This window comes from Eublepharis macularius, chromosome 3, assembly GCF_028583425.1.
Source record: "Eublepharis macularius isolate TG4126 chromosome 3, MPM_Emac_v1.0, whole genome shotgun sequence".
NCBI lineage: Eukaryota > Metazoa > Chordata > Lepidosauria > Squamata > Eublepharidae > Eublepharis > Eublepharis macularius.
In genome coordinates, this window is record NC_072792.1 from 50,217,668 (window position 1) to 50,229,725 (window position 12,058).

At 42.2% G+C, this 12,058-nt stretch overlaps 1 long non-coding RNA gene across 1 annotated transcript; it reads right to left on the minus strand.

The window, feature by feature from the left end:
- Window positions 1-2,891: 2,891 nt before the first annotated feature.
- LOC129325692 (uncharacterized) lies at window positions 2,892-11,451 on the minus strand. The gene is made up of 3 exons (XR_008596659.1): window positions 11,377-11,451; window positions 6,454-6,547; window positions 2,892-2,963 (listed from the first exon to the last, which is right to left on the minus strand). It is a non-coding gene; the product is annotated as an uncharacterized LOC129325692 (long non-coding RNA).
- Window positions 11,452-12,058: the final 607 nt, after the last annotated feature.

The following is a 12,058-nucleotide window of genomic DNA, read 5'->3' on the forward strand; positions in this document are numbered from 1 at the left end:
AAAATACTTTTGGCCACTCCTAGCCAATAATTCAAATACAGGCCACCAAAGGAGGAAACCCCCAGGCACAGTTAGACCAGAAGGCCACCGAGCACCAAATGGCCACCGCCAGTAATGGCTCCCCAAAACAAAATGGCCGCCGGACTACAAAGGCCCCCCTGCCCCCCTGTGAGGGAAAAGGATTCAAACGCGCCAGCAAGCACCTAGTACGAGCAAGCCCCAGAGGTGCAAATAGGTTCACCTCCCCCAAACCCCTATGTATGAATGGGGCAGAAGCGCGGCAGAAATCACTGCGCGCAGAGAAATTCCCGGGGAGGAGAAACGTCCCCTGGGCCACCCCCAAGCCACAATTGCCAACGCCCACGCTGGCGAGAATGCCTCCAAAGGCACCCACGAGCAGCGACCCTGCTGCAAAGGTCGCCGCCGCAAACCGCGCCGCACAAGCGGCAAGCCAAGCGCCGCTAGGAAGCCCTCCTAGCCGTCCTGCTCGCACGCCGTGCCCGCCGCTGCTACTGCAGCCGAAAACGCCGATGGCCCCAGGCCTCGACGCTCGGAGGACTGCCGAGAGGCTGCTATCGCTCCGAGCTCGAGGCGACGACTGAGGGGGAAAAACGGGCGGAGCGCGCCTAAACCGGCGAGCTCCGCCCACCCCTAAGGTCCTGGAAGGGGAGCTCTGCTCTCTCTCCTTCCAGGGCAGCAAAAGAGGCACCCAGCCTTAACGGCTATGCCGTGGCTGGGGGTTGCCGTCTTGTATATACATGAGGCTTCCCCATTCATTGCACAGGGACATTGGCTGATTGAAGAAAGCTCTTTAGAGCTTCTGTGTACCACCGGAGTTGTAGGATGAGGAAGCCAATTGCTCCCTCTCAAGTCATGCCACAAACATTTTGACTTTTCTCCAGGATTTTAGCTAAAAATCAGAGATCAGTGTCCATTTGATCAGCACAATTGATTACAGTGGACTTGTGGTTATACTTTTTCAGTAGACTCATTGATTTCAGTCAACTTAGGTACAACTCTGTTAGAAAGGCACTGCAAATCTATATGCGATTTAAATGGGCTATTAGCCAATTAAAGAATTTTAGTTGATTGATTCCCTATCTTTTAACAGATGAATTATCAAACAAATACATTTTCACATTACAGGAAGGAAGGAAGGAAAAGGAAGGAAGGAAGAAGGAAGGAAGGATTATTAGATTTCTTTCTATAGGTACCTCTTTGAGAAACTGGAGAGCTTGGCCTTTTTGGCTTACAAAAACTAGCTAGATTTAATGATGGTTTAATGATTTTGCAACCCCTCTCATCTACTGAACTGTTTCAGTTTTCTGTGGCCTATCTAATGCTTCTTGTATTGCTATTTTAAAAAGCTGCTTTTAAGATTTTTTTTGGTTTTTTCTTATTTTTGGTTTTGGATAGGCATTTATGGCGAACAAGTATTTCCATTTAGTATTATTTGTTAAGTAATCCCAAGAAATGACTGTTCAAGAACAGAGTAGAAATATTTAAAATCGATGGTGGTGGTGGTGGTGGTGGTGGTGGTGGTGGAAAGTGCTGTCAAGTCAAAGCTGACTTATGGCAACCCCTGCTGGGATTTTCAGAAACTATTAACCGAGGCTCACCTTACTTTCATTCCAAAATCGGCAAGCCTGGGCTATCTAGGTCAGGGCTTAAAATTGATACATAACAAATATTCACTATTTCATCACTATTTATTTTTCTCATTGTTGGAGGGACTTCTATCTTTAATATTTTCTTTTTCAGTTTTGATTATAGCAGTATACCATAACCAAAACAACAAATCAAAATGCACCTTTAATGTGCCCTTGTCAATGAAAAATGGCTGCTAGTGATCAATGGGAAGTTGATTAATCTATCAATTAAACCAATTTGGATGACAATATTAAGCAGGCTTACTCAGAATCCTACTAAAGTATCTTCAGTGGGACTTATCTCCAGGAAAGTACTCTTAGAGTGATTCCGCACACATTGGATAATGCACTTCCAATCCTCTTTATAGATCATTTGGAACGGATTTTTTTGTGTGCGGAACAAAAATTCCACCTCAAACGATTGATAAAGTGCATTGAAAGTGCATTATCCAATGTGTGTGGAATCAGCCAGAGTATTGCACTGTTAATCTTCCAATCCTTACTATTTTTATGAGGAAAAACCAAGTGCCTTATGATACATGCACAAATAAAACGGACATACCACGTTTTCCTATACCACAAAATTCTTCCTTCTCTCTATATATCTAGCTATCTATTGTTGTCCAGTGATGATCCTTTCTTGAAGCACTTCCTGGAAGTTGGTTTTTGCCTAGTGTCATATTTTTTTCTGTTTATTCTCTGAACCTGCTTGCACTCTTAATAGTTATAGCATTAAAAACACATGAATCTGAAATGATTGCTCAGGATAAAGGCTGGAACAAGACATCCAAGTCTGCAAACTTTCCCTCATATATTAATTTTGTAGGTTAAAAACAATGTAAAGTGAATGCAACAATCACTTGCAGTTGGGAGCCAGTGTGGTGTAGTGGTTAGAGTATTGGCCTAGGATCCGAGAGACCCAGGTTTGAATTCCTGCTCTGCCATAGAAGCTCACTGGGTGACCTTGAGCCAGTCATACACTCTTAGTCTAACCTACCTCACAGGGTTGTTGTGAGGACAAAATGGAGAGAATGATGTAAGCCACTTGGGAGAAAGGTAGGGTATAAATGAACAAATTGTCAACACGTTTATTATGCCAGCCTCCTCGGCAGGAAGCTGTGACTGGCTGCAATTCCTTAGAGAGAGTACACAGGGTGCATTTGGGTTTGCCTTTGTGTCATGGCACTTCATCAATCTGAACATACATGGAATATATAAAGACATTTCCAGCTGTCGCCTCACCTTCCAAGTGAATCCTTTCCTGAATCATATACTTGCCATTTCACTATATCATCAGACACTGCTGAACCCCTCCTGCAGGAAAATGTAATTCCGGTCATTTGCAATTGTAAGATACTTTCAGTTCATATGCAGAGTAGATCGTTACTTAAATCAAGGCACAGCTCAAGTTACTTGGCCAAGTTCAGAGTAAAGTAGGAAACTAAACTCCATTAGTAAGGGGATTACACTGGCTCACCAGCTTGCACATTTAGTTCCATCCAAGAGGAATATTTTGACTCTATAACTGATGATATGGTTTGAGACCCTATTTTGCTGCAAATGCATGTTCATTTTAAATTCTCTTTACTAGGTCGCTCTTCTGTTTTTTTTTCCCCCATTGAAATGTATGGGAGTAACCTGTGCATCAAACTCATGAAAGGTTTTGACTTTTTATTCTTATCATGTATTTTGGTGAGAGGAATTAAATGTCAAAACACAGAACAGATTATACTTTTAAGGGTAAAAAAATATAATCATATAATCAGTGGATATTTTTAAACTTCCAAATTAGAGAGATTGCAATAAAAGGGCAAAGGGGTCTTACTTTGACATTATATGAAATAGAAAGTCACATTTGTATGCTTTGTGTTTTTTAAAAAACCCCTGCAGTTTCTATTCTATTTATTCATTGCATAGCAGGAAATCATGCTTTGGATTTATAGTGTGTGCGTGTGCGTGCGCATGCACGCACGCACACACACAAAAGAGCCCCGTGGCGCAGAGTGGTAAGCTGCAGTACTGCAGCCCAGGCTCTGCTCATGAACTGAGTTTGATCCAGGCGGAAGCCGGGTTCAAGTAGCTGGTTCAAGGTTGACTCAGCCTTCCAGCCTTCCAAGGTTGGTAAAACGAGTACCCAGTTTCCTGGGGGTAAAGTGTAGATGACTGGGGAAGGCAATGGCAAACCATCCCATTAAAAGTCTGCTAAGAAAATGTTGTGATGCGACGTCTCCCCATAGGTCAGTAATGACTCAGAACTTGCACAGTGGACTACCTTTACCTTTATATATACACAAATACTTATATATATATATATATATATATATATATATATATATATATATATATATATATATATATATATATATATATATATATATATATATATATATATATATATATATATATATATATATATATATATATATATATATATATATATATATATATGAGTATATGAGTATATATATATATATATGAGTATATATATATGAGTATTTATATATATATATATATGAGTATTGACACAAATGCTTGAATACAATATAACATATGATGTCATTGCTTATGGTTGCTCATCCCCAGCCATCTTCTGTGCCTTGAAATTTTAGCTTAGGAGAGGCAAAAATTGGCAAATGACCAAAACAGTCCCATGGTGTTTCTGAGAAAAGTTTCAGGTCTCATGACTTTTTTTAAAAAAATATTGTATTCCAGGGTACCGGCTGGATATTAGGAAGAACTTTTTCATGGTCAGAGTAGTTCAAAAGTGGAATCAGCTGCCTAGGGAGGTGGTGAGCTCCTCTTCACTGGCAGTTTTCAAGAAGAGGATGGATGAATATTTGTCAGGGATGCTTTAGGCTGATCCTGCACTGGACAGGGGTTTGGACTAGATGGTCTGTATGGCCCCTTCCAACTCTATGATTCTATGATTCTAAGTATGTTTCCACACAGTGTGGATGGGAAGGTGCACATTTTAAAGGTCCTGTATAATACTGGCATTATTTCCTTTTCTCAGCCCTTTTGGTCACCATTTCCTTTCCCAGGGCTTTCAAGTATTTTTGGATGGGTGAGCTTAAAGATCAGTAATTGTTATCTTACTATATAATTAAGTGTATTCAAGATGACTCACTTCCTATCCTGGTGCACCACCAGAGGGTGCTGCCACAGAGGGAAGCCAGGCAAGGTACCAGGTCCCTTCAGAAAATGTGCCGTGGCAGGAAGCCCTGGCCCGGAGCAAGATGGGAGCTGATGACAATACTCGCCCCCCACCTTCACCCAGCTTGTATTAGGAGCAGGTGGCAATGTCCCCCCTCACCAGGCTAGTATCAGGTGCAGAGCAGGTGGCAATGCCCCCCCCTTCACCAGGCTAGGATCAAGTGCAGAGCAGGTGGCAATATCCACCCCCTTCATCTGGCTGGGATCAGGTACCGAGCAGGTGGCCATGCTCACCACCCCTGCCTACATCCGGTTGGGATCAGTGACGGAGAAGGGAATGCCCCCCTGCCCGCCCTCCCTTTTCTAGAGCCCATTGTATTTTTCCCCACAATGGGCTTTGTAGTAAGTATTGTTATAATGCTATAGAAAACCCCAGATTTTTTAACCCCCTCCAGCTCTCCAGTGGCACAGAAATGAAGGAATGGCAGCTGTAGGGGGCTAAGACAAGGCAAGGGCACAGAAAACTGCTGTGTGGACACTCTATTGCCCAAAGAGAGCTATGGAGAATAATCATTATTAAGATGCAGCCCCCTGTGCATTACATTACACCTGGGAGGCACAAATCCTTTTGCTAAAAAAGGGTATTGTTAACATTGCTGCGGTCATTATCAGGCACAACAAAGAGGTAATTAAACTGTGCTTAAAATACATTGCTTTTTTGGCAACTATAAACGTACAAGAATCCTTGACTCTGCCACTGTTCTCTTCCTCACTCTCATTAGAAATTCTGGAATGAGTTTCCCTTGAGCAGGAAACTGTTGCATGGTGGGGAAAGCCATTGCTCAAGAAGGCCATTGCTAGTAGATTAGCTTTGCCTAAGGATGTATAGGATTTGAAGCAAGCGCCTCACAGGCAGAGGCAAGGCAGAGAGAGCAGTGTGGTATATTAGCAAAGACGGCGGACTAGGACTCAGCGAAGTAGTTCACTGGGCAACCTTGGGCCAATCTCTCTCTCTCTCTCACTCTCTCTCTCTCTCTCTCTCTCTCTCTCTCACACACACACACGCATGCACACATCCTAGCCAATATCACATGGATTCTGAGAATGAAATAGAAAAGGAGAAAACAGTGTGTGTTGCCTTGCACTCTGTGGAGTAAGCCTGTGACACAATATGTGTGATAGGGTCATAGTTGAACGACATGCCAAGGACTGGGGGAGATCACTTGTTAGTGCTCTCGTCAGGCTCCATAGTGGTGTGCAGCACTGGTCTTTACAATGGGCAAATGATGCTTCTGGACTGGCCTCTTATAGATACTGGTAGTTTGCCCTGTTATTGCCTCAGCAGAGCAATAACAAGTAGATGATGTGCTTCGCCATCCAGCTCAAGCATTGTGCTCCAGAGCGACTGAGCTGGGGAATACACCCTCCCACTCTTGATTTGGGTATGGCCCCGACCCTACCCTGAAAGCCCAACAATTTAAACGGAATTGTCTCCCAAGCGAGTGTGTTTGGAAAGAACTGCTTCCTTGTCACATCTCTGCAGTACAGAATTTGGATCAATGCCTAGTTAGTTCAGCTCTATTTCTAGCTTGCTGAATAAAAAGAGCATCGCCGATAGCAGAGTTTGATAAGTAAAAGGCGTCTCACTCACCTGCTCGCACTCTGGATTGTCATTCTCCTCCTTTGTTCCTTTGCAGGTAGCTGTTGTCAGTTTCTGAGTCACAGAACCATTTGCAGGAAGGACTCTAGAGATTTTGGAAAGAAAAGAAAAGAAAAAGAGAGAGGGGCTGCATTTTTTTAAAAAAGAGGGAACGGAAAAAAGAAAGGCGAACATAAAGAAATGGAGGGTACTCTCAAGTTTGTAGCCTGCAGCCTTGTCAGGTAACATTTCTTTAGATGATGTTCTCTCTTTTCCTCCTCCTCAAGATCTCCCTTCATCATTTTTTAAAAACATCTCTTCTGGGACAGGGACATAAAAGCAAACCGTGGGTCAAAGACAGGTATTAGGGGTTTCTGGGGCTGCTGTCTGACGACTTTGTTTTATCTTTGTGTCCAAGCTTTTGCCAGTCAGCAGGTATGGCAGGTTATCCATTCCAGTCACATCATTTTCTGCTTGATGACAAGCATCACACCTTCATCCATCACATTTACATTTCAAACTGCCACTCGGCTGGCTATTGATTAATTATTTAGCAGCCATTGCCCACTTGCGAGTATTTCTGATCTTGCACTTCACGTAGAAGAGGCTGGTCTTTTCTTCCTTTCCTTCTTTAACCTCTGATGTTTTATCCATCTGATGGCACATGTATAGTTCCTTTTTTAAATGAAATGGATGTAGATGTATACCTTATGTGTGCACAAAAATACGTTTCTTTAAATATCCCTCCTGTTATAACTGCAAAGAAGCAACAGGGTGCATTCCAAAAAAAATCCAGTTTAAGATTGACGGTTTCAAATGGGGCTGATTTGGGGGTCAGTCATAATGGAAGTTTTGGTTCGCGCAAGTGGAGGATCAGATAACACATTCATAAGGAAAGATTAAAATTATACATTGCCGACTTACAGATTTGAATGTGAAACAAGTTCTATCTGCCCCAGTTACTCCAGCCCTATCTGAGATCTTGGCTCCTTGAAGTACACTGAGCTCTACTTTGCTAACCTGTGATTTTAAATCACCTGATTATTGGGCAGAGATAGATGAGGCGGTTATACTGGGCAGATGCTGGGAAGCTAGTGGATCAGAAAATAAGACCAACAGGAAGAAGAAAAAACTCTAATAAAATATTTCGAATAAATGTTGGAAATGTTAATAGCACAAAGGGACACTTCATCATCTTTGATGGACTTGTGACAAAGCCAAAAAATATTGGATATGAATCCATATGATAATACATAAAATCTTGATGACTAATATACAATTTAAACCAGAAGCTTTTTTGTTGGGATTAATGGACAGACAGCTAGAAAATAGACATGGTATTTTATTTCTATATATGACAATGGAGGCAAGGCTACTATATGCTCAAAAATGGAAGAGTCCAATATTGCCCACAATAGAAGAGTGGACTATAAAGATGATGCCGTTAGCTGCAATGGCTAAACTTACTGCTTGGTCAGAGAGAAGACACTATTCATATTTATAACAAATTGTAAACTCCTTATTGACTTTGTGTGTGAAACTGAAAAAAAATGAACCGATAATTTGTGGCTTTGAAGCGTAAGTGGGGGGGGGGTAAGGGCTATACAAGCTTTATTCTGATAACAAGAGTACAAGTGTGAATTTTATAATTATGCCAATATCTGTCTAGAGAAAAATCAAAAGTTTTTCCTATATATTTCTTTTGTTTCTTTCTTGTTTCTTTATTCTTTCTTTCTTTTTGGTTCTTTTTTCTTTTTAATCTGCCTCTGCTTTTAAAAAACCTTTCAATAAAATTTATACAAAAACAGGAAGAAGTAACTCTTTTGTAATCCAGTCCAAATATACCTGATCTATCCCTCAAAATACCACATACCAATGTGGGGAGTGGGGGGTTAAATAGAGAAGTAGAATACATGACAGTTGGCAACTTCACCTGCGGTTCTGCAGAATTAGGCTGGGTCCCTAAGCAACATGAGCCATTGCACCCGAGGAAGGCAACGTCCTCACCTTCCCCTCCTTGTACTGCAGCCTTACTTTCTCCTTGAAATCTTGCTTCTCTGGGTCAGGGGTAGGGTTGCCAGCCCATGCCTGGAGGCAGAGGACTCCCAGTTGCCATCCCCTGCCACTGCTCATGGGGAGTCGGGGAGATGTGGGGAGACTGGCTGGAGCACGCAGTGAAATGGTGCGTACACTTCGCAGGCTTTTGGTGATGTTGTTTCAGTGAGAACACTGTGCCTTTGGCTGTTAAGAATTAGCCCCACTGAGATGCCAGCACTTCCAGTTTAAACTTGGTTTCACACATGAACTCACTTCAATGATGTCACTTCCAGTTTAAACTTGGTTTCACACATGAACTCACTTCAGTGATGTCACTTCCAGTTTAAACTTGGTTTCACACATGAACTCACTTCAGTGATGTCACTTTCAGTTTAAACTGGAAGTGACATCATTGAAAGTGAGTTCATGTGTGAAACAAAGAGAAGCAGCACCTCCTCACCAAGAGCCCCCCTGGTTTCAGGGTAGGGGACCTGGCACCCATAACAGAGCCCCTGGGGGAAATGGCAGCTCCAGAAGCCAGACTGTATGGCATCACATTCCTACTGAGCTCCTTCCCCTCACGAACGACACCCTCTCCAGGCAGTGCTCCCAAATCTCCTAAACCGCAGTTGGCACCCTAGCACAAATGGAATGGTCCCATGGAATCCAAAGCTTAATCATCAAAGACATAGCTTGTTGGTTTATTTATTCAAAGATCAGATATAAAAATGTTTCATCCTCCATTTTAACAGCTTCTGGAACTGACTTTTTCACTACTTTCTTCAGGCTATCTGGTTACATGAGCTGCAGTCTTAAAACTGCAGGTCTCCATTTTGCCTGCTGATTTCTATCCATTGAGTAGTTCTGGACTAACCAAAAGTATATAATTCACACTCCTATATTTTACATTTCCATGATTCACTATAATTTATACAAATTTTGTACTGTACATGAAAGACAAGGATCACTATGAGATGAGTACAAAATCTACCAATTAGTTTGGGCTGCAATGGCCTGAGGCATATTGTTTAAAAATTTCAACCTGTTTCATTTTTAAGAATCAGGTGTTAGTGCTTGTTCTTTCAAAGGTGAAACAATTATCCTATCCTATCCTATCCTATCCTATCCTATCCTATCCTATCCTATCCTATCCTATCCTATCCTATCCTATCCTATCCTGTTCTGTCTTCCACCAATGCCTCAAAGTTCTCATCCTACACAGATTTATGTCCAAGTCTATTAGAATGGGGGTGGTACAATTGTAGTAGAGTTGCCAGTTTTCTGTTTTTGCAGGGGAGACCTCCAGCCCCATGCTACTGCTTAGCTGGGTGGCAGGAGAAAAATGGGGAGATAGGGGGATTACATCTTGATGCAATGGTGTCACTTCCAGCACGACGGGACATGATATCACTGCATCATGGTGACACTCTAGCATTCAGTAAAAACTCAGTGTTTTAACTCCCCCTCTCAGCTTGTGCTGGCAACTGTAATTGTAGGATTAATGTAATTGTAAAATTAGGTCCTACTTTGTAATACCGAGATGGGTAAATGCATATGTTTGCCCATTTTCTGTGTCCCCAGTGTTGCCTTAATGGAAAAAGATGCTATGCGGCAGTTCATTTTATGGCAGACTACAACACCTCTTCTTAGGTTTGTCAGCTTCCAGGTGGGGGCAGGGAGTTCTCCTGGAATTAAACTGACCTCCAGAATTTGGAGAGTAGACTCTATGGCAATACATCTCTGCTGTGTTCACTCCCTTCACCAAACTCTTGCCCTCTCCAGGCACTGCCAGAATTTCCCAAGCTTGAGTTGGCAACCCTCCCTCTTCTGCACAGAGGAAGGCCAGAGGCAGTCACTGCAATTTGCCAGGGGAAAGGCTGCCACCACTAAGAAATGATCAAAGGGACAAGCATGGAGGCAGGAAATGGCTAGGCCGGTGCCTTGAAGGCATACAGCTTCCGACCAGCCATCAGACCACAGATGGCACTAGCCTGGGCCAGTGCTGGGTACTAATGAGTGGCTGCAGCTGAGCAGATGAGGTCATTTAGTACTGACCTAGCCACTCCTGGCTTCTGATATTGCTTTGTGATATGTGCCAGTAAGGCCATGGAGCTCCCCTACTCCATAGTCACAGGCCAAAGGTGCTGGCATGCTCTTCTTGCCTGCCAGATCAACTCAGTAACTGCCTCCAGCTCTGCATCTGTACAAGGAACTCCTGCTCTCTGAGAGCCAAGCTACAAGTGACGAATGACACCTGCCTGGCAAGTGAACAGACTCACGTGTATTCCTCCCTGTTCACTTGCCATTCACTTGCTCTCCATTTGATCAAGTGGAGGGCAAGTGAACAGGGAGGAATACACGTGAGTCTGTTCACTTGCCAGGCAAGTGTAATCCGTCACTTGTAGGTTGGCTCTGAATCACTGTAAACTCACAGGGAATATACAGGGCTGCAGAGAGGTAACTCTGGGCAAAACCTCCTGCAGTCCTCCCAATGCTATCAACAAATAACATAGCATAGTTAAGTACATGGAATATTGACATATTAAATATACTGTATAGTTTAGTAGTATGTAGCATTTATAGATAATAACTGCATTAATTACTATTAATGCTGAGTGCAAATTTGCTAGGTAGGCCAACAGGATTCCAAATTTACTAAATAAGCTGCTGTTCTGAAGGTCAAAGGGAACAAGGTGAGACAGGGACAAGCTTGTTTGTTCACTAACCTTGGGCAACATGCTGGGGACCTGCAGCCTTGTGAAGCCCTGGGACAGCCTGCCCTTTCCACACCTTGTTCATTAGGGTCACATCCAGAATGTGAGCGACAGAAAAAAAAAGATCAAACAAACTTCATTTTTCTTGTGCATAAAATATGGCCACAATACTCTGCCATCTTACCTCCTCTGTGCAGGGTTCTCCCATTGCTGGCAAAGTATGCACAAATAGCCTTTTATGTTTATGGAACTCTTTCTGTAAGATCCCCCACTTTGCTGCTTTTATTATCCATTGTTTCTGCTTACTATATTTCTTCTTATTCACAGTGAACAGGCTTGCTCAGTACAGGGAAAAAAATCAAACCAAAGCAATTAGTTCATCATAGGTATGCCTAATGTGTATTGTCACAAATAAAAAGCAAAAATGCCACTTAATCTTTTTATCTGTACTTAATGGGATCAGGAAGCTATTTTCATAATTGAGTAGATTTTTTTTCTAAAAAAAAATCCATCTAAAATTAGTGACACCAGCATAATATAGGTACTTCACATGAATGCCGTTGCAAAAATAAACACAAATCATACAAGAAACAATTAGATTATGGATGGACCCATTAATTTATTAACAAATATAAATACACATAATAACTCTAGGTAATTTAAAAGATTACACTCATTGAGCACATGGTTTGTAAGTAATGGATAAGGGTATCAACTAGTAACAACAGAAAGAGAAATCTAGTAAATTGTTTCTTCCTCACTGTTTTATAATCTTAAATCCCAAGTGGTACGGAAAGGTGACCTTTAACTACTGCATCAGTGAACTACCTTAGCTTAGGGAGAGCTGAGGTAGGTCTCAGTTGTAG